We start from the raw sequence: 25,400 nt of genomic DNA on the forward strand, positions 1-25,400 counted from the left end.
AGGCTTGAAAGGCGGTTTCCGGGGCCAGCAGCGGCGGCGAGGAGCTCTGGCAACGCAGCAACTGCGCGGGCAGAACGACGGCGAGCCCAGCACGCGGCGACGACGGAAGCTCCGCGACGATTTCCCTTGCGAGCGATCTCTGTTCGCGACTCCAACGGCGGCGATTTGAAGACGATAACACGCGGTGGTTGCAGCGGCGTTCAAGCTTCAGCTACGGCGTGGATGGACCCTCGACGGCCATGGTTTCCCCTGCGCGAAACTGACAGTGCGAACGGCAGTGACGCATGGCACAGTGGCGACGCGAGACAAGGCTGAGCGCGGTGGCGCGGTTGGACGAGTTCGACGGTGACGCGGCTTAACGGCGGGGTCTCCCTCCAAGGCTCGGCAAGGTTGCGACAGCGGCGGCAACACCCAGCAACACCGGCGCTCTCCTTCCCCTCTTCTCTTCTCCCCCGTCGCGGCCCTCTCTCCCCCTCCTTTCTCCCTTCTGTTCCTTCGTTCCCCCTCTCTTTTCTTTTCTTTCCTTCTTTCTTTAGTTTTTGCCAAAGCTGATAGGTGTTAGTGCTGTTAGGAAGGGAATGGCGGTGGAAAAAAGGGTGAGTGACGGTGAGGTGGTGGAAATTAGGGTTTGTGGGCTTTAATTTAGGAATTAGGGTTTAATTTGGGATAAAAATAAAATTAGGAATTTTGGGTAAATTGGAATTTAATAAATTTTAATAAAATTAGAGTATATTATATAAAATTTTTAGTATTTTACATTTGCTAAACCTTATAATTTGAAATATAGAAAATAATTCGATAATTATAAAATCAGATAAAATCTTAAATTACTTTTTAAACTCAATTAGTCAAAATTTGTTTTAAGTATCTTCAATAAAATAATTTCAAAGATTAAAATACTTAGTGATAAATAAATCTAAATTAGCTCTTAATAAAATCTTCTAAAATTTCTAGGTCTTACAGGGGCCCTCTCGCCACGCTTTTAAAACGTTATTGTTGCTCTCTACGGCCACGCTTTTGAAGAGTGGCAGAAAAGAAACTTTTGGCCACGCTTTTATTGCGTGGCAAAAGTGTACCAGCATATAGCCACGTTTTGTAAGCGTGGCCGTAATGAAACCCTGTCGCCACGCTTTTAAAACGTCCTTGTTTCTCTCTATGGCCACGCTTTTGAAGCGTGGCAGAAAAAAACGTGGCCTTTTCTCTAATCAATTGCCACCCTTACAAAAGCGTGGCCGTTGATCCTTTTCGCCACGCTTTTGAAGCGTGACAAAAAAAAAGTGGCCAAATCTCTAATCTATCGCCACCCTCATAAAAGCATGGCCATTGACCACTTTTGGCCACGCTTTTGAAGCGTGGCAAGAAAAAAGCGTGGCCATAGGCCTTTTTTCTTGTAGTGCCCTAAATAAATTGTTAACCGAAGTATTCAAACCTCGGGTCGTCTTCTCAAGGAACTGCAGGGAAGTATGTTCTTATTATTGGTTATGGAGATTGTAAATTCGGGGTTTCAAGAATGAGGAGCAATTATGACAAATAATTTAAATAGCAATTAAAATAAATAAATAACTGTAAAATAAACTTTTGGCAAGGTGTGAGAAATTGGAAGTCCAGATTAGTTACCATTCTCAATAATAAAGAAGATTGAATCTTAATTCTACTTAGTTGACCTTTACTAAAGCAAAGGAAAGTCAAGGGACTAATTAGCTTGATTTTTGAATCCTATTTATTTCCTAAGAAAAGGTTGGGATCATTGAAGTTCAGTTCAATTAGCAAAGATAACAATTATCTTTTATATTGAGCTAAGATAACTCCTGAGTTACTGATTTCTTAACCAAGACCAAAAGGGGGAAAAGTAAATTTATTGGAATAAAGATGTCTTCAGAGTAAAAGCAATAATAGCATAAATAAAAGAAAGCAATATTAAACTGAAATACCTCAAATAACATTAATTCAAATAATCTAGAACATAGAAGAATTCATAAATTATATGGCAAAGTAAATAATCAACTAAAGTAATGGAATGTATAAAAGTGAAAGGGAAGCTTAAAATAAAGGAACATTAAACCTGGGATTGAGAGTCACTCCTAAAATAAGAGAAGTCCTAAATCCTAAGAGAGAGAGGAGAGAACCTCTCTCAAGCTAGATCTAAATCATGAGAAGTAACTAAATTGGTGAGCCCTCCCTGAATGGATGCATTCGCTCACTTCATAACCTCTGGTCTATGCCTTCTGGACTTAGATTTGGGCCAAAAAGGGCTTCAGAATTTGCTGGGAGCGTTTTCTGCAATTTCTGGTGCGTGGCCTCTATCACGCGTCCGTGTGGGTCACGCGGTCGCGTTATTCAGAGCTTTTCTTGTCACGCGGTCGCGTCAGTCATGCGACCGCGTCATATGTGTTTTGCTTAAGGCGCGTGATCGCGTCAGTCATGCTGCCGCGTCGCTGTTGATTCGCGTTTGGCATGCGTCCGCGTCGCCCATGCGATCGCGTGGATGCCAGTTTCTTTAGAAACTCCATTTTGTGCTTTTTCTTCCATCTTTGTATGTTTCCTTTCCATCCTTTGAGTCATTCCTGCCTTAGAAGATCTGAAACTACTCAACACACTAATCACGGCATCGAATGGAAATAAAGGTAATTAAAATAATTGATTTTAAAGCATAGGAAACATGTTTTTCACATACATCACATAATAAGGAAGGGAAAGTAAAACCATGCAATTAATATGAATAAGTATTGAATAAATCACTCAAATTAAGCACAAAATATATCATGAAATATGGGTTTATCAGTCAACATTCAGCCAAGTGTGCGGACGCACAGACCTGTGCGTCTGCACAGGTCCCTGCACGTGATTTCATTAATGAAGCATGTGTTTCTCGATTTCTGAGGCCTCTTGTCCCATTTTGGAAGGCTTGGATGCTGATTTTGGATGCTATATGAAGGGGAATTCAACACATATGAATTCATTAGGTTGTAGTTTTAGTTTTCATTCGGTAGAAAGCATCATTAGGAGTAGGAGTAGTGTAGAGTAGATTGCTCTATTAGGGTTTTATTTCAATTTCCATTGTAGCATTTTATAGCAAGCTTTGATCTTTGATTTTGCTTCTTTAATTGTAAGTACCATAATTTCCTCTTTAATTATAGCGCTTTTACTTTCATTTCCTTTTGGTTCAAGTTACTTATTCATAATTGCAATTTTGTGTTTCTTGAAGTTTTGATCAATGAGTTTTATGTTTCATGCTTCCTTTATGTTTGATTGCTTGTTTATGTTTAGTTTTGTTAATAATTGGTTATAGTTTGTTATTTTTCTTTGCAATTTTTCATGTTTTACTTTTATGCACACAAGGTGTTTGTGGAAATGCCAATCTTAGATTTTGAGTAGATTTTCCCACCTTGGCTTGTAGTTTGAGTTCCTAGGATACTAGAGTCATAATGTCCGACATTTAGTGGTAATTCTTGGGGAGTTAGTTGACTATTGTTTCCATTAAAGCTAGCCTTTTATCAACTAGTTTGGTAAGTTGGTTAGGACTTATGGATTAAGGTCAATTATGCTTGCTTGACTTACTCTTCAATGTTTGGGGTTAACTAAGCAAGATTGACTCATGATAATTACCATAGTTGTGGTTATGGCAATGATAGGATTCCTTAAACTCTCATTCCCAAGTCAAGGCTCTTTTTGCATTTATAGCATTTTCACTAGTTTTGATCTCATATTCTCTTTACTTGCATCAATTATAATTTTGATCATTCCTTAGTTCTTTGATTTCTTAGTTCCTTTAATCTTTTGTTCTTTGATTTGCAAAACCCATTTTTGCCTCCACGATCAAAAGTATAGCATATCCAATTGCATCCTAGGAAGAACGACCCGAGATTTCATTACTCTCGGTTTATATGTTTTGAATTGAAAATACTAAACTTTGATGTTGAGAGTTAGTTGTTTATTTAGCTATACTTGCAATGAAGTGATCTTATTTTGAGAAATTTTAGATCGACACTAGTTCTCTCTATCAAGTTTTTGGCGCCGTTGCTGGGGAATGCAATTGGTGTTATATCTTTTGGTTGTTGTGAATATGTTAATAGTGTAAATAGTACTTTTTGGTTGTTTGTTTGCTTTTGTTAGTAAGTTTTTGTTTATATTTTCTTTATGAATTTTTCACACCATTACCACAATGCACCCCAATGGAACCCAAACACTTACCTTTCTAGTCACCAATTCTATACACCATCACATCACTGCATAAAAAGCCATGACCCTTACCCTCATGAGTTTGATTGTCAATCTTCATCACCTCAATCTTCATCTTCACATATGGATCAAGCCACACAAGAACTACTTTTCATGTTCATTCAAGAATAACAAGAGTTCCGGAAGAAGCAAGAGCAAGTCATGTCTACCGTAGCGGAAACTCTTGACCGGTTAGCTTCATTGCGTTCATGCCATGACTAAGAAATTCTAGTGGATGAATGTGTATAACCAAGTGAAAAGTGTGGAATGAGCAAAGAATTACAAAATTAAGTAGAAGATATCAAGTCACAACATGAAGCACAAGAGGAGATAAAAGAAGAATTGTGGGAAAATGATCAAGAGGATTCCATCATTCAAGATTTTTTATCCAACTTGGTCAACTCCGCCAATGACCTTCATGAGCCTCCCTTATTGGATTTGGAAGGAGATGTTAATGTGGACTTCACACAACCTCCAATTTTTTACTTGAGTGATGATGAGGAAGGTTTAGAGGAGGTTGAGAAAGATTCTATTCACCAAGAAGTAAAGATAGTTGTGCAAGAACGAATTGAGCGGATGAAGACTTCTCCGACAAGCTTTCTAGGCCCGCATAAATATGCCGTCTTGGAGACGGATTTTCAACTTCAAACTTTTCTTAGAGTAGTGGATGGTGGAGAGGAGAATGTTATTTGGCAAGGAAATAGAAAGTTCATCAAGGAAGCCGAATCAACATTTGGAGCTCAATTATGGTTCAAGAATAACTTTAGTGGATTTCGGGGAGTGCACAAGCATGCCAATGGTGATAGAGGAACTCAAGTATGGGATCCGGGTATCAATTTCAAGAATAAACACTTATGGATCTTAGTTGCTAGCTTGAAGTCTCTTAAGAGTTTGGTACAATTCATTTGGGACCCCAGAGGTCAAATCAATAGCAAACTTGGTTGGAGATTCAAGGAGGAGTGGAAACACAAGCCACCCTAACAAGGATCTCCTCACCAAGTCCAACTTAAGGACATTAAACCAAAGTGCTATGTGGGAGACACCCCACCATGGTAATATCCTTCTAACTTTCTCTCTTTTAGCTTTGTTTCTTGAATAATTGGCTATGTTGCTTGCTTGGTTAGTTGAATTTTGAAGTTTGTTGGGTAATTTTAGTGAAATAATGTGTTTTTGGGGTTTTATGGTATTTTGGGACTTAAAAACCTGTTTTAGATATCAAGTTTGATGCTTTAGAGGCGAAATTTTTGCTGCAGGAACAGAGTCCTGTGCGTCCGCACAGCCTTGTGCGCGCGCACATTACCCCTGTTTTTCCATCCATGTGCGTACGCACAGCAATGTGCGCACGCACACTCCCAAACACTTCCTCTGTTCACAGCACGCGCACCCCTTGTGTGTGTGTATAACACCCTTCCTTTTGCCCTGTGCAACTGCATAGTGCACCCGCACACATCACCCTGTTAAAAAAAAACTACTACCTGTGCGCCCGCACCTCTATGTGCGCGCGCACACTCTTTTAGCAACCCTCTATTGTAGCACCCGCACCCCTTGTGCGTGTGAACACAATCTCTTTTTCCCTTCTGTGTATCCATACACGAGCTTGTGCGTCCACACAGGTCACTTTTTGAACGTTAATTCGAACAGAGAGAGAGAGTCGCGCTTTAGTTTCCTCCAAACACCCCAACCCTTTCCCTTCTTTTTCTTCTCTGAACCCCATCACCCCAGCCCCTCAATCCTAATCACGACCCAACCACAACCCCCGTCCGACCACTTCACCTCTGGCGACCACCGTCTCCGACCCTTTTCTCTCTTCCTTCTTCTCCTTCTTCTCCATTTCCATTCCACCCCCCCCCCCGTTATCTTCTATCTGCGCGAAGCCCATGTCTCTGCGCGACAGTAGCCCAAGCCAGTGCCTAGCCTCCATTTGCGCCTCCTAGTCCGGTGGACCTTTGCGCCGCCACAACCCTCCTTCTCCGTCCATTTCTTCTTCTCTCTCCCTCTGCATTACAGGTTCCATTTTCTTTCTTGTAACTTACTTCTTACTGTTTTGTTGCATTTCCTTTCTTTACCTGCTTTTAATCTTTGTTTTAGTAATTAGGTGGCATTAGGTTAGATGACTTCTATTTTTTGGACTGAATGTGGATGCTGGCTGATTATTTCTGATTTTTCTAGGTTGAATAACTGCTACATTGAATTTTGAATGCTGCTTTGATTAAACTGAGAATGCTATTTTCCATTTATGCACATAACATGCTTGGTATAATGCCTAAATGGATTTTTGATTCAACTCCTGTGTCTGATCAGCATAGGTTTTGAATTTTCTTTCCATTTTGCATTATTAATTTCATACTTGTGCAACTTTTTGTTGATTTTGATGCTGCCTGAGCTTTAATTTTTATTGTGTACCTTGTGTTATTTTTGCTGAAACATCAAACTGAGCTCAAAATCTGTAGCTGTGTAGAATACCAAGCTGACATTATTTTGTTTGATGCATTCACAAGTATATAACATGCTAGTTTGCTGCATTGTGTAGTGACTACTCATTTCTTTTTTTTCAAACACCAAACTAGCCTTAAACTCATAAATCTTGAAATCTGTTTGGTGCCATTTGCAGCAGTACATACATTGTTCTTTGAGTGAATTGATTAAATGCTTATTCATGTGTTTTTAACATCAATGACCATATACAGAGCCACTTGTTCCTTTATATTTTTGAGCAATGCAATCTGTTCTTCAACCAAGTATTGCTTTGGACAAGGAGTTATGTATATGTGATCATTTCTTATCTTCTCAACATGAATATGTGCATGCTTTTATTATGGCTTTGGTTATTGCCTTTTGTGCTAATATTTGCTAAGTCTTCAAACTTCAAATGCAAAACTGCAATAATCAATTTCTCTCTCAAGTCAATTCACTTGCATTGTTACACCTAAGTCATATCCATGCTTTAAGTGTTGTCCATTCCTTCATTTGTCACTTGGGTTGCTTGATTTTGGGAAAATGCAGTTCCTTTTGAGCGTTCAACCGCTTTATACATGTTTTCCCTTAATTGAGTGTTTGTTTATCTTATTGGTTCTTACTTTAATTGTTTGATTATAACCTTTTTCTTTCTGTGATTTTTATCTGTTTCTCCTGAGTTGTACTCTATTTTTATCTTTTTCAGGATGGCTGATGAGCGGATAATTTATACGCTTTTTGGCATTATTTTTACATTTTTTTAGTATGATTTAGTTAGTTTTTAGTATATTTTTATTAGTTTTTAAATAAAAATCACATTTCTGGACTTTACTATGAGTTTGTGTGTTTTTCTGTGATTTCAAGTAATTTCTAGTTGAAATTGAGGGACCTGAGCAAAAATCTGATTCAGGCTGAAAAAGGACTGCAGATGCTGTTGGATTCTGACCTCTCTGCACTCAAAGTGGATTTTCTAGAGCTACGGAATTCCAAATGGCTCGCTCTCAATTGCGTTGGAGAGTAGACATCCAGGGCTTTCCAGCAATATATAATAGTCCATACTTTGCCCAAGTTTAGACAACGCAAACTGGCGTTCAACGCCAGTTCCATGCTGCATTCTGGAGTTAAATGCCAGAAACAGGTTGCAAAGTAGAGTTAAACGCCAGAAACAGGTTACAAACTGGCGTTCAACTCCAAGAGAAGCCTCTACATGTGTAAAGATCAATGCTCAGCCCAAGCACACACCAAGTGGGCCCCAGAAGTGAATTTCTGCATCATTTACTCATTTCTGTAAACCCTAGTAACTAGTTTAGTATAAATAGGACTTTTTACTATTGTATTTACATCTTTGGATCATCTTTTGATCTTTAGACTTTTGTGAGGGCTGGCCATTCGGCCATGCCTGAACATTTATCACTTATGTATTTTCAACGGTAGAGTTTCTACACACCATAGATTAAGGTGTGGAGCTCTGCTGTTCCTCAAAGATTAATGCAAAGTACTACTGTTTTTCTATTCAATTCAACTTATTCCGCTTCTAAGATATTCATTCGCACTTCAATATGATGGATGTGATGATCGTGACAGTCATCATCATTCTCAACTTATGAACGTGTGCCTGACAACCACTTCCGTTCTACCTTAGATTGAATGGATATCTCTTGGATATCTAATACAGGGGACCGAGTCCAAGTTATTAGTGTCTTCGTGGTATAAGTTAGAACCCATGGACGACCATTCTTGAGAATCCAGAAACTCTAAACCTTGTCTGTGGTATTCCGAGTAGGATTCAGGGATTGAATGACTGTGACGAGCTTCAAACTCGCGAGTACTGGGCGTAGTGACAGACGCAAAAGGATCAATGGATCCTATTCCAGTATGATCGAGAATCGACAGATGATTAGTCATGCAGTGACAGTACATTGGACCATTTTCACTGAGAGGACAGTTGGCCATTGACAACGGTGATGCCTAACATACAGCTTGCCATGGAAAGGAGTAGGAAGGATTGGATGAAGACAGCAGGAAAGCAGAGGTTCAGAGGGACGAAAGTATCTCTATACGCTTATCTGAAATTCTCACCAATGAATTACATAAGTACCACTATCCTATTTTATATTTTATTTATTTTTTACTTACCAATTCATAAAATCAGTTGAATCTGCCTGACTGAGATTTACAAGGTGACCATAGCTTGCTTCAAGCCGACAATCTCCGTGGGATCGACTGGTGCACGAAGTTTTTGATCTCAGGCAACGGCGCCAAAAACTCTGTACGCACGTCTTAGCAAATCATTTTTCATTCACAACTTCGATACAACTAACCAGCAAGTGCACTGGGTCGTCCAAGTAATAAACCTTACGTGAGTAAGGGTCGATCCCACGGAGATTGTCGGCTTTAAGCAAGCTATGGTCACCTTGTAAATCTCAGTCAGGCGGATATCAAATGGTTATAGTATTTTCGAAAATTAATAATAAATAAATAGAAAATAAAGATAGAAACAGTTATGTATTTCATTGGTGAGAATTTCAGATAAGCGTATAGAGATGCTTTCGTTCCTCTTAATCTCTGCTTTCCCGCTGTCTTCATCCAATCAGTCCTACTCCTTTCCATGGCTGGCTTTATGTAAGGATATCACCATTGTCAATGGCTACTTTTCATCCTCTCTGTGAAAATGGTCTGATGCACTGTCACTGCATGGCTAATCATCTGGAGGCATCACCGCGGTCAATGGCTGCTTCCTATCCTCTTGTGAAAATGGTCCAAATGCTCTGTCATAGCATGGCTAATCATCTGAGGTTCTCGATCATACTGGAATAGGATTCACCCTCCTTTTGCGTTTGTCACTACGCCCAGCACTCGCGAGTTTGAAGTTTGTCACAGTCATTCAATCCCAGAGTCCTACTCGGAATACCACAGACAAGGTTTAGACTTTCCGGACTCTCATGAATGCCGCCACCAATCTAGCTTATACCACGAAGATTCTGACTAAGAGATCCAAGAGATATTCATTCAATCGAAGGTAGAACGGAAGTGGTTGTCAGGCACGCATTCATAGGGAATGATGATGATTGTCACGTTCATCACATTCATGTTGAAGTGCGAATGAATATCTTAGAAGCGAAATAAGTTGAATTGAATATAAAACAGTAGTACTTTGCATTAAATCATGAGGAATAGCAGAGCTCCACACCTTAATCTATGGAGTGTAGAAACTCTACCGTTGAAAATACATAAGTGAAAGGTTCAGGCATGGCCGAGAGGCCAGCCCACTAAACGTGATCAATAGTCTCCTAAGATGAACGATAGATTAAAACTGAGACCAAAGATGTCTAATACAATAGTAAAAAGTCCTATTTATACTAAACTAGTTACTAGGGTTTACAGAAGTAAGTAATTGATGCATAAATCCACTTCTGGGGCCCACTTGGTGTGTGTTTGGGCTGAGCTTGAAGTTTCCACGTGGAGAGGTCATTCTTGGAGTTGAATGCCAGTTTGGACTATTATATATTTCTGGAAAGCCTTGGATGTCTACTTTCCAACGCAATTGGAAGCGCGCCATTTTGAGTTCTGTAGCTCTAGAAAATCCACTTTGAGTGCAGGGAGGTCAGAATCCAACAGCATCAGCAGTCCTTCTTCAACCTCTGAATCTGATTTTTGCTCAAGTCCCTCAATTTCAGCCAGAAAATTCCTGAAATCATAGAAAAACACACAAACTCATAGTAAAGTCCAGAAATGTGAATTTAATATAAAAACTAATAAAAACATCCCTAAAAGTAACTAGATCCTACTAAAAACATACTAAAAATAATGCCAAAAAGCGTATAAATTATCCGCTCATCACAACACCAAACTTAAATTGTTGCTTGTCCCCAAGCAAATGAAAATCAAATAGGATAAAAAGAAGAGAATATACTATAAATTCCAAACTATCAATGAAACATAGCTCCAATCAGATGAGCGGGACTTGTAGCTTTTTGCCTCTTGAATAGTTTTGGCATCTCACTTTATCCATTGAGGTTTAGAATGATTGGCATCTATAGGAACTCAGAGTTCAAATAGTGTTATTGATTCTCCTAGTTCAGTATGTTGATTCTTGAACACAGCTACTTTATGAGTCTTGGTCGTGGCCCTAAGCACTTTGTTTTCCAGTATTACCACCGGATACATAAATGCCACAGACACATAATTGGGTGAACCTTTTCAGATTGTGACTCAGCTTTGCTAAAGTCCCCAATTAGAGGTGTCCAGGGTTCTTAAGCACACTCTTCTTTTGCTTTGGACCTTGACTTTAACCGCTCAGTCTCAAGTTTTCACTTGACACCTTCACGCCACAAGCACATGGTTAGGGACAGCTTGGTTTAGCCGCTTAGGCCAGGATTTTATTCCTTTAGGCCCTCCTATCCACTGATGCTCAAAGCCTTGGGATCCTTTTTATTACCCTTGCCTTTTGGTTTTAAGGGTTACTGGCCTTGTGCTCTTGTCTCTTGGTTTTAAGAGCTTTTGGCTTTTTCTGCTTGCTTTTTCTTTTTCTATTTTTTTTCGCCATTTTTTTCTATATTTTTTTTTCTGCAAGCTTTGTTCTTTGCTGCTTTTTCTTGCTTCAAGAATCATTTTTATGATTTTTCAGATTATCAAATAACATGTCTCCTTGTCATCATTCTTTCAAGAGCCAACATATTTAACATTCTTAAACAACAACTTCAAAAGACATATGCACTGTTCAAGCATTCATTCAGAAAACAAAAAGTATTGTCACCACATCAATATAATTAAACCAAGTTCAAGGATAAATTCGAAACTCATGTACTTCTTGTTCTTTTGAATTAAAACATTTTTTCATTTAAGAGAGGGGATGGATTCATAGGACATTTATAACTTTAATATATAGTTACTAAATACTAATGATCATGTAATAAGACACAAACATGGATAAGCACTTAACATAAAGAAAACGAAAAACAGAGAATTTAAGAACAAGGAATGAATCCACCTTAGTGATGGTGGCGTTTCCTTCTTGAGAAACCAATGATGTCCTTGAGCTCTTCTATGTCTCTTCCTTGTCTTTGTTGCTCCTCCCTCATTGCTTTTTGATCTTCTCTAATTTCATGAAGGATGATGGAGTGCTCTTGATGTTCCACCCTTAATTGTCCCATGTTGGAACTTAATTCTCCTAGGGAGGTGTTGATTTGCTCCCAATAGTTTTGTGGAAGAAAATGCATTTGAGGCATCTCCGGGATCTCATGGTGATGAGTTTCATGCGTCTCTTGAGCTCCATGAATGGGCTCTCTTGTTTGCTCCATCCTTTTCTTAGTGATGGGCTTCTCTTTCTCAATGGGAATGTCTCCTTCTATGTCAATCCCAGCCGAATTTCATAGATGGCAAATGAGGTGAGGAAAAGCTAACCTTGCCATAGTGGAGGACTTGTCAGCCACCTTGTAGAGTTCTTGAGGTATAATCTCATGAACCTCCACCTCTTCTCCAATCATGATGCTATGGATCATGATGGCCCGGTCTATAGTAACTTTAGACCGGTTGCTAGTGGGAATGATTGAGCGTTGAATGAACTCCAACCATCCTCTAGCTACAGGCTTAAGGTCCAGTCTTCTCAGTTGAACCGGTTTTCCTTTTGAGTCAATCTTCCATTGAGCTCCTTCCACACATATGTCCATGAGGACTTGGTCCAACCTTTGATCAAAGTTGACTCTACTTGTGTAGGGGCGTGCGTTCTCTTCCATCATTGGCAAGTTGAACGCTAACCTTACATTTTCCGGACTAAAATCTAAGTAATTCCCCCGAACCATGGTGAGATAATTCTTTGGGTTTGGGTTCTTACTTTGATCATGGTTCCTTGTGATCCATGCATTAGCATAGAACTCTTGAACCATTAGAATTCCGACTTGTCGGATGGGGTTTGTTAGAACTTCCCAACCTCTTCTATGGATCTCATGTCGGATCTCCGGATACTCATTTCTCTTGAGTTTGAAAGGGACCTCGGGGATCACCTTCTTCTTGGCCACAACATCATAGAAGTGGTCTTGATGAGCTTTGGAGATGAATCTTTCCATCTCCCATGACTCGGAGGTGGAAGCTTTTGTCTTCTCTTTCCCTTTTCTAGAGGATTCTCTGGTCTTGGGTGTCATCAATGGTAATGGAAAAACAAAAATCTTATACTTTTACCACACCAAACTTAGAATATTGCTCACCCTCGAGCAAGAGAAGAAAGAATGGATGAAGAAGAAGAAGAAAATATGGAGGAGAGGAGGGAGAGGTGTATTCGGCCAAGAAGAGAAGAGAGGGTAGTGTTGTGTGAAAATGAGGAAGAATGGAGCGCTATATATAGGGAAGGGAGGGGGGTAAGGTTCGGCCATAAGGGTGGGTTTTGGGTGGGAAATTGATTTTGAATTTGGAAGGTAGGTGGAGTTTATGAGGTAGGTTTATGGGGAAGAGTGGATGATGTGAGTGGTGAAGTGGTGATAGGGAAGAGAGATTGAGTTGATTGGTGAAGAGTTTTGGGGAAGGGTGTTTATTGGGAAGAGAGGATGAACATTGAGAAGAGGGAAGAGAGTGAGTGGAGGTAGGTGGGGATCTTGTTGGGTCCACAGATGCTGAGTTGATCCTGTGGGGTCCACAGATCCTGAGGTGTCAAGGATTTGCATCCCTGCACCCATTAGGCATGTAAAATGCCTTTGCATGCAATTCTGGCGTTTAAACGCCGAATTGATGCTTGTTCTGGGCGTTCAACGCCCAGATGCAGCATATTTCTGGCGTTGAACGCCAGCCAGATGCTTGTTTCTGGCGTTCAGCGCCAGCTCTTCTTCACTGCGCATTTCTGGCGTCTGGATGCCAGGATGCTTCTTGTTTCTGGCATTCAACGCCAGATCCATGCTCTGTTCTGGCGTTGAACGCCAGCCAGATGCTCCTTACTGACGTTTAAACACCAGTAAGATCCTCCTCCAGGGTGTGATTTTTCTTCTGTTGTTTTTGATTCCGTTTTCAATTTTTATATTTATTTTGTGACTCCACATGATCATGAACCTAATAAAACATGAAATAACAAAAAAAATAAAATTAGATAAATAAAAATTGGGTTGCCTCCCAACAAGCGCTTCTTTAATGTCAATAGCTTGACAGTGGGCTCTCATAGAGCCTCACAGATGTTCAGAGCATTGTTGAGACTCCCCAACACCAAACTTAGAGTTTGGATATGGGAGTTCAACACCAAACTTAGAGTTTGGTTGTAGCCTCCCAACACCAAACTTAGAGTTTGATTGTGGGGGCTCTGGTTGACTCTGTTTTGAGAGAAGCTTATTGTGCCTCTTTTCCATATTTACAGAAGGATGACCTTGAGCTTTAAACACAAGGGAGTCCTCATTCAATTGAAGGACTAGTTCGCCTCTGTCAACATCAATCACAGCTCTTGCTGTGGCTGGGAAGGGTCTTCCGAGGATGATGGATTCATCCTCATCCTTCCTAGTATCTAGGACTATGAAATCAGCAGGGATGTAAAGGCCTTCAACCTTTACTAGTACATCCTCTACTTGTCGATAAGCCTATTTTCTTGAATTGTTTGCCATCTCTAATGAGATTTTAGCAGCTTGCACCCTAAAGATTCCCATTTTCTCTATTACAGAGAGGGGCATGAGGTTTATCCCTGAACCAAGGTCACACAGACCCTTTTCAAAGATCATGGTGCCTATGGTACAAGGTATTAGGAACTTTCCAGGATCCTGTTTCTTCTGAGGTAATGTCAGTTGATCCAGATCACTTAGTTCATTGGTGAACAAGGGAGGTTCATCTTCCCAAGTCTCAATACCAAATAATTTGGCATTCAGCTTCATGATTGCACCAAGGTACTTGGTAACTTGCTCCTTAGTAACATCCTCATTCTCTTCAGAAGAGAAATACTCATTAGAGCTAATGAATGGCATAAGGAGGTTCAATGGAATCCTCCAGAAGATGCCTCTTGAGTACTGTTGGATGCAGCTTGCATTCCATTCAGACTCTGAGAAATCATATTGACTTGCTGAGTCAATATTTTATTCTGAGCCAATATGGCATTCAGAGTATCAATTTCAAGAACTCCTTTCTTCTGAGGCGTCCCATTGCTCACAGGATTCCTCTCAGAAGTGTACATGAACTGGTTATTAGCAACCATGTCAATGAGTTCTTGAGCTTCTGCAGGCATTTTCTTTAGGTGAATGGATCCACCTGCAGAAGTATCCAATGACATCTTAGCTAATTTAGACAGACCATCATAGAATATATCCAGGATGGTCCATTCTGAAAGCATGTCAGAAGGACACTTTTTGGTCAGTTGCTTATATCTCTCCCAAGCTTCATAGAGGGATTCACCTTCTTTCTGTCTGAAGGTTTGAACATCCACTCTAAGCTTACTCAGCTTTTGAGGAGGAAAGAACTTGGCTAAGAAAGCCTTGACCAGCTTATCCCAAGAGTTCAGGCTATCCTTGGGTTGAGAGTCCAACCATACTCTAGCTCTGTCTCTTACAGCAAAAGAGAAAAGCATGAGCCTGTAGACTTCAAGATCTACTCCATTAGTCTTAACAGTATTATAGATCTGCAAGAATTCAGTTAAGAACTGAAAAGGATCTTCAGATGAAAGTCCATGGAACTTGCAGTTCTGCTGCATCAGAGAAACTAATTGAGGTTTCAGCTCAAAATTGTTTGCTCCAATGGTAGGGATGGAGATGCTTCTTCCATGTAAATTGGAATTAGGTGCAGTAAAGTCACCAAGCATCCTCCTTGCATTATTATTATTTTCGGCTGTCATCTCCTCTTCTTGTTCGAAAATTTTTGAAAGGTGCTTGCTGGATTGTTGTAATTTAGCTTCTCTTAGTTTCCTCTTCAGAGTCCTTTCAGGTTCTGGATCTGCTTCAATAAGAATATTCTTGTCCTTGCTCCTGCTCATATGAAAAAGAGGGAACAGAAAAAAAATAATAGGGATCCTTTTTACCACAGTATAGAGGTTTCCCTAGGTGAGTGGAAGAAAAGAAGAGTAGAAGAAAAGAAGAAGAGAAAATCTGAACTCAGAGAGAGAGAGGGGGTTCGGATTTTTGGTGAGTGAGGAAAAGATGTTAGTAAATAAATAAATAAATAGAAGAAGATGAGAGGGGGAAGTTTTCAAAAATAATTTTTGAAAAAAGAGTTAGTGATTTTCGAAAATTAGGAAGAAATAAATTAAAATTGAATTTTGAAACAATTAGTTAATTAAAAAGAATTTTTGAAAAAGAGGGAGATATTTTCAAAAATTAGAGAGAGAGGGTTAGTTAAGTAGTTTTGAAAAAGATAAGAAACAAACAAAACGTTAGTTAGTTAGTTAAAACAAATTTGAAAATCAATTTTGAAAAGATAAGAAGATAAGAAGTTAGAAAAGATATTTTCGAAAAGATATGATTGAAATTAGTTTTGAAAAAGATTTGAGTTTTAAAATCACAATTAATGACTTGATTCACAAGAAATCACAAGATATGATTCTAGAACTTAAAGTTTGAATCTTTCTTAACAAGCAAGTAACAAGCTTAAAATTTTTGAATAAAAACATTAATTGATGATGTTATTTTTGAAAATTATGTGATAAAGATAAGAAAAAGATTTTTGAAAAATATTTTTAAAATTTTCGAAAATAACTAAGAAAAATGAAAAAGATTTGATTTTTGAAAAAGATTTTGAAAAAGATAAGATTTTTAAATTGAAAATTTGATTTGACTCATAAGAAACAACTAAATTTTAAAAATTTTTGAAAAAGTCAATCCAAATTTTCGAAATTTATGAGTGAAAAAAGGAAAGATATTTTTTGATTTTTTTTTAAATTTTCAATGATGAAAGAGAAAAACATGAAAAAGACCCAATGCATGAAAATTTTTAGATCAAAATGATGAATGCATGCAAGAATGCTATGAATGTCAAGATGAACACCAAGAACACTTTGAAGATCAAGATGAACACCAAGAACTTATTTTTGAAAAATTTTTTTATGCAAAGAAAACATGCAAGACACCAAACTTAGAAATCTTTAATGCTTAGACACTAAGAATTCAAGAATGCATATGAAAAACACCATACAACACAAAACAATATAATATGAAGATCAATCAAGAAGGTTTATCAAGAACAACTTGAAGATCATGAAGAACACTATGAATGCATGAATTTTCGAAAAATGCAGAGAATTTTTAGAAAAAATGCAGTTGACACCAAACTTGAAATTGACTCAAGACTCAAACAAGAAACACAAAATATTTTTGATTTTTTATGATTTTGTGATTTTTTTTTGTATTTTTATTTTATATTTTTCAAAATTAGTGTAAAAAAAAATAAGGATTCCAAAATTTTTAATATGAATTCCAGGAATCTTGCACTCTTATTCTAAAGCTCCAATCTGAGGGTTAGACATGGCTTAATAGCCAGTCAAGCTTTAGCATGTAAATCTTTTGGATCTGGAACAGCAGTAGGTGGATTAGCAACAACTAGCTTGCTCTTGATAATGTTGGGTTGGAAGCCCCAGTCCAAATGAATTTAGACATGGCTTTACAGCCAGTCAGGCTTCAACATGCTTCATGAAACACTAGAATTCATTCTTAAAAATTCTGAAGAACATAATCAAAAATTTTTTGAAAAGAATTTTTTTATTTTTTTCGAAAATAAAGGAAAATTTTTTTTCTGAAGATTTTTGAAAAATTTTTTGAAAATAAAACAAAAAGAAAATTACCTAATCTGAGCAACAAGATGAACCGTCAGTTGTCCAAACTCGAACAATCCCCGGCAACGGTGCCAAAAACTTGGTGCACGAAGTTTTTGATCTCAGGCAACGGCACCAAAAACTCTGTACGCATGTCTTAGTAAATCATTTTTCATTCACAACTTCGATACAACTAACCAGCAAGTGCACTGGGTCGTCCAAGTAATAAACCTTACGTGAGTAAGGGTCGATCCCACGGAGATTGTCGGCTTGAAGCAAGCTATGGTCACCTTGTAAATCTCAGTCAGGCGGATATCAAATGGTTATAGTATTTTCGAAAATTAATAATAAATAAATAGAAAATAAAGATAGAAACACTTATGTAATTCATTGGTGAGAATTTCAGATAAGCGTATAGAGATGCTTTCGTTCCTCTTAATCTCTGCTTTCCCGCTGTCTTCATCCAATCAGTCCTACACCTTTCCATGGCTGGCTTTATGTAAGGACATCACCATTGTCAATGGCTACTTTTCATCCTCTCTGTGAAAATGGTCCGATGCGCTGTCACTGCATGGCTAATCATCTGGAGGCATCACCGTGGTCAATGGCTGCTTCCTATCCTCTTGTGAAAATGGTCCAAATGCTCTGTCACAGCACGGCTAATCATCTGAGGTTCTCGATCATACTGGAATAGGATTCACCCTCCTTTTGCATCTGTCACTACGCCCAGCACTCGCGAGTTTGAAGTTCGTCACAGTCATTCAATCCCAGAGTCCTACTCGGAATACCACAGACAAGGTTTAGACTTTTCGGACTCTCATGAATGCCGCCATCAATCTAGCTTATACCACGAAGATTCTGACTAAGAGATCCAAGAGATACTCATTCAATCGAAGGTAGAACGGAAGTGGTTGTCAGGCACGCATTCATAGGAAATGATGATGATTGTCACGTTCATCACATTCATGTTGAAGTGCGAATGAATATCTTAGAAGAGAAATAAGTTGAATTGAATATAAAACAGTAGTACTTTGCATTAAATCATGAGGAACAGCAGAGCTCCACACCTTAATCTATGGAGTGTAGAAACTCTACCGTTGAAAATACATAAGTGAAAGGTTCAGGCATGGCCGAGAGGCTAGCCCCCTAAACGTGATCAATAGTCTGCTAAGATGAACAATAGATTAAAACTGAGACCAAAGATGTCTAATACAATAGTAAAAAGTCCTATTTATACTAAACTAGTTACTAGGGTTTACAGAAGTAAGTAATTGATGCATAAATCCACTTTCGGGGCCCACTTGGTGTGTGTTTGGGCTGAGCTTGAAGTTTCCACGTGGAGAGGTCATTATTGGAGTTGAACGACAGTTTGTAACGTATTTCTGGCGTTCAACTCTGGCTTGTAACGTGTTTCTGGCGTTTAACTCCAGATTGCAGCGCAGAACTGGCGTTCAACGCCCATTTACGTCATCTAAACTTGGCCAAAGTATGGACTATTATATATTGCTGGAAAGCCTTGGATATCTAATTTCCAACGCAATTGGAAGCGTACCATTTTGAGTTCTGTAGCTCCAGAAAATCCACTTTGAGTGCAGGGAGGTTAGAATCCAACAGCATCAGCAGTCCTTCTTCAACCTCTGAATCTGATTTTTGCTCAAGTCCCTCAATTTCAGCCAGAAAATACCTGAAATCACAGAAAAACACACAAACTCATAGTAAAGTCCAGAAATGTAAATTTAACATAAAAACTAATAAAAACATCCCTAAAAGTAACTAGATCCTACTAAAAACATACTAAAAATAATGCCAAAAAGCGTATAAATTATCCGCTCATCATCGACCCTTACTCACGTAAGGTTTATTACTTGGACGACCCAGTGCATTTGCTAGTTAGTTGTGCGAAGTTGTGACAAAGAATTAAGATTATGAACGTGCGTATAAAGTTTTCAGCGCTGTTACCAAGGAATGGAACCGTCACGATTTCTGCGCACCAAGATTTTGGTGCCGTTGCCGGGAATTGTTTGAGTTTGGACAACTGACGGTTCATCTTGTTGCTCAGATTAGGTAACTTTATTTTAATTTTAACCTTTTTGTTTTTTTTATTCTTATTTTTGAAAAAATCAAAAAAATATAAAAAAATAAATATTTTCAAAAATATATTTTTATTCAGAATTTTAAGAATGAATTCTAGTGTTTCATGAAGCACGTTGAAGCCTGGCTGGCTGTAAAGCCATGTCTAATTTATTTGGACCGAGGCTTCCATTTATCAGCATATGAAGTTGGATGAAGTATCAGCTGTTGTATGTCTGATTTGTATCTGCTGAAGCTTGGCTGGCCATTGGCCATGTCTAGTGTTTTGGACCGGACCTTTCACTGAAAGCTTGGCTGGCTAGTGAGCCATGTCTAATTCCTAGACCGAAGCTTTAGACTAACATTGCAGATTCCTGGAATACTTATAAAAAAATTTTGAAATCCTTATTTTTCTTTTTCAAATTAATTTTCGAAAAATCCAAAAAAAATTAATAAAATCATAAAAATAAAAAAATTTTATGTTTCTTGTTTGAGTCTAGTGTCAATTTTTAAGTTTGGTGTCAAATTGCATGTTGTTATTTTTTTTGCATTTTCGAAAATTCATGCATTGCATTCTTCATGATCTTCAAGTTGTTCTTGGTAAGTCTTCTTGTTTGATCTTTAAAATTTCTTGTTTTATGTCTTTTCTTGTTTTTCATATGCATTTCTAATTTGTTAGTGTCTAAAAATTAAAAATCTTTAAGTTTGGTGTCTTACATGTTTTTCTCTTCTTCAAAATTTTCAAAAATAAGTTCTTGGTGTTCATCTTGACATTCAAAGTGTTCTTGGTGTTCATCTTGACATTCATAGTGTTCTTGCATGCATCATGTGTTTTGATTCATAATCTTCATGTTTTGAGTCTTTTTTGTTGTTTTTCTCTTTCATCATTAAAAATTTAAAAATCAAAAAAATATCTTTCCCTTTTTCTTCTCATCAAATTCGAAAATTTGAGTTGACTTTTTCAAAAATTTTTAAAATCTTGTTATTTCTTATGAGTCAAATCAAATTTTCTATTTAAAAATTCTATCTTTTTCAAATTTTTTTCAAAAATCAAATCTTTTTCAGTCCTTTTAATATTTTCGAATTCCTTTTTAAAATTTTTCGAAATCTTTTTCATTTTTCTTTTAATGTTTTCGAAAATATTCAAATTAATTTTCAAAATCTTTTTCTTATTTTACTTTATAATTTTCGAAATTACTACTAGCATTTAATGTTTTGATTCAAAAATTTTTCAAGTTGTTACTTGCCTATTAAGAAAGGTTCAATCTTTAAATTTTAAAATCATATCTTTTAGTTTCTTATTAGTCAAGTAATCAACTTTAACTTCAAAAATCAAATCTGTTTAATTTTTTTTCAAATCTTTTTCAAATTAAATTTTTCAATCATATCTTTCAATCATATCTTTTTCAAAATCAATTTCAAAATCTTTTCTAACCTTTTATCTTTTTAAATTGATTTTCAAATCTTTTTTCAATCAATCCTATCTTTTTGTTTCAATCATATCTTTTTCAAAACTACCTAACTAATTCTCTCTCTCTAATTTTCGAAAATCACTTTCCTCTTTTCAAAATTTCTTTTTAATTAACTAATTATTTTAATTTTTAATTTTAATTTTATTTTTTTTTCTAATTTTTGAATTTTATTTTAATTTCAAATTAAAAACAAAAATATTTTTATTTTAATTTAGTTAATTTTCAAAAATTCTTCTCTCTCACCTCCTTCTAATTATTTATTTATTTACTAACACTCCTCTTCATCTAAGAATTCGAACCTACTCCTCACCCTTGTGTTTGGATTCTCCATCTTCTATTCATATCTTCTTCTACTCACATAAAGGAACCTCTATACTGTGACATAGAGGATTCCATATTTTCTTTGTTATTTCCTTCTTTTTCATATGAGTAGGAACAAGGATAAGAACATTCTTGTTGAGGCTGATCCTGAACCTGAAAGGACTCTGAAGAGGAAGCTAAGGGAAGCTAAAGCACAACTCTCTGGAGAAAATCTGACAGAAATTTTTGAAAAAGAAGGAGACATGGCCGAAAATAATAACAATGCAAGGAAGATGCTTGGTGACTTTACTGCACCAAATTCAATTTACATGGAAGAAGCATCTCAATCCCTGCCATTGGAGCAAACAATTTTGAGCTGAAACCTCAATTAGTTTCTCTGATGCAACAGAATTGCAAGTTTCATGGACTTCCATCAGAAGATCCTTTTCAGTTCTTAACTGAATTCTTGCAGATCTGTGATACTGTTAAGACCAATGGGGTTGATCCCGAGGTCTACAGGCTTATGCTTTTCCCATTTGCTGTAAGTGACAGAGCTAGAATATGGTTGGACTCTCAACCTAAAGACAGTCTGAACTCTTGGGATAAGCTGGTCACGGCTTTCTTAGCCAAGTTCTTTCCTCCTCAAAAGCTTAGTAAGCTTAGAGTGGATGTTCAAACCTTCAGACAAAAGGAAGGTGAATCCCTCTATGAATCTTGGGAGAGATACAAGGAACTGAGCAAAAAGTATCCTTCTGACATGCTTTCAGAATGGACCATCCTGGATATATTCTATGATGGTCTGTCTGAATTATCAAAGATGTCATTGGACCATTCTGCAGGTGGATCCATTCACCTAAAGAAAACGCCTGCAGAAGCTCAAGAACTCATCGACATGGTTGCAAATAACCAGTTCATGTACACTTCTGAAAGGAATCCTGTGAATAATGGGATGCCTCAAATGAAGGGAGTTCTTGAAGTTGATACTCTGAATGCCATATTGGCTCAGAATAAAATATTGACTCAGCAAGTCAATATGATTTCTCAGAGTCTAAATGGATTGAAGAAATCATCCAACAGTACTCAAGAGGCATCTTCTGAAGAAGAAGCTTATGATCCTTAGAACCCTGCAATAACAGAGGTGAATTACATGGGTGAACCCTATGGAAACACCTATAATCCCTCATGGAGAAATCATCCAAATTTCTCATGGAAGGATCAACAAAAGTCTCAACAAGGCTTTAATAATGGTGGAAGAAACAGGTTTAGCAATACCAAGCCTTTTCCATCATCCACTCAGCAACAGACAGAGAATTCTGAGCAGAATCCATCTAGCTTAGCAAATATAGTCTCTGATCTATCTAAGGCCACTTTAAGTTTCATGAATGAAACAAGGTCCTCCATTAGAAATTTGGAGGCACAAGTGGGCCAGCTGAGTAAAAGAGTCACTGAAACTCCTCCTAGTACTCTCCCAAGCAATACAGAAGAAAATCCAAAGAGAGAGTGCAAAGCCATTGATTTAATCACCATGGCCGAACCTACAAGGGAGGAGGAGGACGTGAATCCCAGTGAGGAAGACCTCCTGGGACGTCCAGTGATCAACAAGGAGTTTTCCTCTGAGGAACCAAAGGAATCTGAGGCTCATCTAGAGACCATAGAGATTCCATTGAACCTCCTTATGCCCATCATGAGCTCTGATGAGTATTCTTCTTCTGAAGAGAATGAAGATGTTACTGAAGAGCAAGTTGCCAAGTACCTTGGTGCAATCATGAAGCTGAATGCCAAATTATTTGGTAATGAGACTTAGGAAGATGAACTTCCCTTGCTTACCAATAAACTGAGCGATCTGGATCAACTGACATTGCCTCAGAAGAAACAGGATCCTGGAAAGTTCTTAATACCTTGTACCATAGGCACCATGACCTTTGAGAAGGCTCTATGTGACCTTGGATAAGGGATAAACCTCATGCCACCCTCTGTAATGGAGAAACTGAGAATCTTTGAGGTGCAAGCTGCCAGAATCTCATTAGAGATGGCAGACAACTCAAGAAAACAGGCTTATGGATCGGTAGAGGACGTGTTAGTAAAGGTTAAAGGCCTTTACATCCCTGCTGATTTCATAATCCTAGACACTGGGAAGGAAGAGGATGAATCCATCATCCTTGGAAGACCCTTCCTAGCCACAGCAAGAGCTGTGATTGATGTGGACAGAGGAGAGTTAGTCCTTCAACTGAATAAGGACAACCTTGTGTTTAAGACTCAAGGATCTCCTTCTGTAACCATGGAGAGGAAGCATGAAAAGCTTCTCTAACTGCAGAGTCAACCAAAGTCCCCACTGTCAAACTCTAAGTTTGGTGTTGGGAGGCCACAACCAAACTCTAAGTTTGGTGTTAAACCCCCACATTCAAACTCTAAGTTTGGTGTTGGAAGGTTCCAACCTTGCTATGATTATCTGTGAGGCTTCATGAGAGCTCACTGTCAAGCTATTGACATTAAAGAAGCGCTTATTGGGAGGCAACCCAATGTTATTTAATCATATCTATTTTATTTTCTTTTTGTTATTTCGTGTTTTATTAGGTTGATGATCATGTGAAGTTATAAAAACTACTGAAAAATCAAAAACAGAATGAAAAATAGCATTGAAAACAACACACCCTGGAGGAAAGTAGTCTGGCGTTTAAATGCCAGAAACAAGCATCTGTCTGGTGTTTAACGCCAGAAACAGGCACCAAGCTAGCGTTTAACGCCAGAAACAAGCATCTACCTGGCGTTAAACGCCAGAAACAAGCTACATTTGGGCATTTAACGCCAGAAATAGGCAGCAGTCTGGCGTTAAACGCTAGGATTGCATAGCAAGGGCATTTTACACGCCTAATTGGAGCAGGGATGTTAAGTCCTTGGCCCCACTGGATCTGTGGACCCCATAGGATCCCTACCACTTCTTCTCTCATCTTCACACCTTTTCATAACACTCTTCCTCAATTAACCTCCACCAATTACCTCCATTACTCCTCCAAAACCATCATACAACCCACCTACACCCACCCACTTAAATTTAAACCATCACTCCTTCCTTTTCACACATCATAACCACCTAAACCCCCTTGACCGAACCATTCACACACCTCAATCTCCTCCATTTTCTTCTTCTTCTACTCACTTCTTTCTTCTTTTGCTCGGGGATGAGCAAACCTTCTAAGTTTTGTGTGGTAAAAGCATTGCTTTTTGTTTTTCCATAACCATCTAGTGCACCTAAGGCCAGAGACATTCTCATTGAAGAGGACAAGCCCATCACTAAGAAAAGGATGGAGCAAACAAGAGATCATGGACCTCAACAAGAGCATGAGCAAATCCCCCACCATGAAATCCCTGAGATGCCTCAAGGGATGCACTTTCCTCCACAAAACTATTGGGAGAAAATCAACACCTCCCTAGGAGAATTAAGTTCCAACATGGGACAACTAAGGGTGGAGCACCAAGAGCATTCCATCATCCTCCATGAAATTAGAGAAGATCAAAGAGCTATGAGGGAGGAGCAACAAAGACAAGGAAGAGACATAGAGGAGCTCAAAAGCACCATTGGTTCTTCAAGAAGAGGAAGACGCCACCCTCACTAAGGTGGACTCATTCCTTAATCTCCTTGTCTATTTATTTTCTGTTTTCGGTTTTCATGCTTCATGTTTAATTATGTTTGTGTCTTTACTATATGATCATTAGTGTCTAAGTGTATATGCCATAAAGTTATGAATATGAATCCATCACCTCTCTTAAATGAAAACTGTTTTAATTACAAAAGAACAAGAAGTACATGGTTTTGAATTCATCTTTGAAACTGGTTTAATTATTTTGATGTGGTGACAATACTTTTTGTTTTCTGAATGAATGCTTGAACAGTGCATATGTCTTTTGAAGTTGTTGTTTATGAATGTTAAATATGTTGGCTCTTGAAGAATAAGGAAAAAGGAGAAATATTATTTGATAATCTGAAAAATAAAAAATTGATTCTTGAAGCAAGAAAAAGCAGTGAATACAGAAATCTTGCGAAAAAAAAAAGAAAATAATAGCGAAAAAAAAAAGAAAAAGAAAAAGCAAGCAGAAAAAGCCAAAAGCTCTTTAAACCAAAAGGCAAGAGCAAAAAGCCAATAGCCCTTAAAACCAAAAGGCAAGGGTAAATAAAAAGGATCCAAGGCTTT

The 25,400-nt window shown here is 38.0% G+C and overlaps 1 non-coding gene across 1 annotated transcript; it reads left to right on the forward strand.

Moving 5' to 3' along the window:
* The first annotated feature begins 14,956 nt into the window (after window positions 1-14,956).
* On the forward strand, window positions 14,957-15,064 carry LOC112724888 (small nucleolar RNA R71). The gene has a single exon (XR_003164028.1). It is a non-coding gene; the product is annotated as a small nucleolar RNA R71 (small nucleolar RNA).
* Window positions 15,065-25,400: the final 10,336 nt, after the last annotated feature.

Source organism: Arachis hypogaea, chromosome 11 (assembly GCF_003086295.3).
Source record: "Arachis hypogaea cultivar Tifrunner chromosome 11, arahy.Tifrunner.gnm2.J5K5, whole genome shotgun sequence".
Taxonomy (NCBI): domain Eukaryota; kingdom Viridiplantae; phylum Streptophyta; class Magnoliopsida; order Fabales; family Fabaceae; genus Arachis; species Arachis hypogaea.